This window comes from Pisolithus orientalis, assembly GCF_024613125.1.
Source record: "Pisolithus orientalis strain OTSU chromosome Unknown F5J12scaffold_233, whole genome shotgun sequence".
In the NCBI taxonomy this organism is placed as follows: domain Eukaryota; kingdom Fungi; phylum Basidiomycota; class Agaricomycetes; order Boletales; family Pisolithaceae; genus Pisolithus; species Pisolithus orientalis.
The window spans coordinates 4,843-7,263 of record NW_026261014.1 but is presented as its reverse complement, the minus strand read 5'-3'; positions in this window follow the sequence as shown (position 1 = coordinate 7,263).

Below are 2,421 nucleotides of genomic sequence, written 5' to 3'. Positions count from 1 at the left end.
TACTTGGTGTCAGAAATGCCTGGAATTCCAGATAGAACTTCTCTTTAATGTGGATGATGTTGGCTTCACAACTGGTTTGGTTTCATGCCTCCAGAAAGATGAGGAACTCCATAAAGCAGGTAAGTTAATGACTTCATTTATATTGGACCTAAGGGCACTTACAGTGGTTGGACTCACTTGACCAAAGTGTTTGAAGCACATCCAGCTCAACCAACCCCTGACCCATCACATGATTCATGTGACTTGCCAATTGCTTACCACTTTTGGTAGTTACATGACTTGTGGTACAGTATAACACTACTCCCACATGTACCTTACATTCATTTCACATGGACCCCACCACAATATCAACCCAAAGGATATGTTCAAAGTTCAAGTGCAAGAGAATACTCCCTGATGATGACCCCAGAAAGACCTGTGAAATATGTTGGGAAGCTAATAAAATCACCACCACAGCCTGGAGAAAAAGAAAAAGAGAAGAAGATAACCATGTCACAGAAATCTATAATGAGATCTCAGTCAAGTGTGTGAGTGGCAAACATCTATATTTGCATTACCTATAACAAGATCTAAGGTAACGACGTGAGTGTGAAGTACACGAACACAGAACAAGACACTATACCCACCTCAATCGAGTGTGCGAGTGGCAAATGTCTGAGGTGGTGTTACTACAGTAGTGAGTTAAGTACGCTATACAAAACAAAAGGGGTGAGACACAGGTGTTGAACCCAGTGTTGAAACTACAAGCACAGTCATAGTGCAAGTCCTTGTACCGTTAATTTATACATATGAAACATTTGAAGACAATAAAACAAAAGTTACCACACTGTATTGTCAGCGCTCGAGAACGACTAAGTATTGTGGTCTTGTAGACCCGTAAATGGGAAGTGTTTCCCATGGTAAGGAAAAGTAGCATCAATTAATGAACGAAGACTACAAGTGACTTGCCAAATCTAACACTCCCCCTCAAGTCGGACATAGGCTGAGTTCAACCACAAAATGCTTCACCTTCAGAGATGGCAGCACCTTTGTTAACGTATTGGTGATCATGTCTGCAGTTGGGCAATATATGAGGTGAATTTTGCCGTTCTCTATGACCCAGTGAATGAAGTGAAAATGGATATTGATGTGTTTGGTGCATGCATGATACTGGTGGTCTTTGGTGAGCATGATGGCTGATTGATTATCGGAAAACAATGTGGTTGGCTGGACAAATGGCTGAAAAAGCTCTCCAATGAGCGACCGAAGCCACAAGGCCTCCTTGGCTGCATGTGTGGCTGCCATGTACTCGCTCTCAGTCATTGAGAGCGAGACGATTTCCTGTCTTTTAGAAGACCACAACACCGCTCTGCTGTCTATTAGAAAAGCATACCCTGAGACCGCTCTGCGGTCTTCCGCCATACTGCCATCTGCATCTGCATACCTGGTCAACGCACTTGGTGATCCCGCATATGTGAGTCGCAAGCCCTTCGTCCTGAGAAGGTACCGATAAATTCTCTTTACAGCTTCCCAATGAGTGATTCCAGGGTTGCCTGAGAAATGTGAGATGGTTGTTACAGCATATGAGATGTCGGGACAAGTGGCAAGGGAGGTGTACATGAGCAATCCTACAGCTTCTCGATAGGGTACGTGGCGCATCATAGCGAATTCAGCACCAGTTGACGGTGACTGCCCAGAATGCAGTCTGGTGCTGGGTTCCATCGGGTTCGACACAGGCTTGAGCTCATCAAAGCCAAAGCATCGTATGATGGACTCAATGTAGGGGCATTGGCACAGGGAGATGGTACATTCATCTCTATTTCTGGTTACTTCAATGCCCAGCAGCCAGTGAAGTTCCCCAAGGTCAGTAATCTCAACGTATTTCCTGACGTTGCGCTTAAGCTCCTCTATCTCATTTAGGGACATTGCAGCGATGGTGCAATCATTGACATGGACGACAACGATGACAAGCTCACCGGTGGTGCATCATCTGAAATAGACAGCCTGGTCGACTGAGCACTGGGTAAGGCCCAGCTCATCAATGAGGATCTCCACTAATCTTTGGTACCAGCGACAGCCGCTCTGCTTCAAACCATACAATGTCTTTTGGAGGCAACAGACTTTATTGGGGTGTTCAGTGGACTCAAAGCCTGGGGGCTGCTGCATGTAGATAACCTCGTCATCGGTGAGTGTGCCATTCAGATATGTGCCTTTGATATCGATCTGATGGAGTTCTAGGTTTGATCGTGCTGCCATGGCAAGGACGGTTCAAATGGACACAAGTGTTGCGACTGGGGTGAAGGTATTGAAATAATCAACACCTTTGACTTGAGAGAAGCCTTGAGTGACGAGTCAAGCTTTGTACCGTACTACATTTCCAGCAGCATCTTTCTTTGTGTGGAACACCCATTTGGATCCAACTATGTTGGCACCATGAGGTGT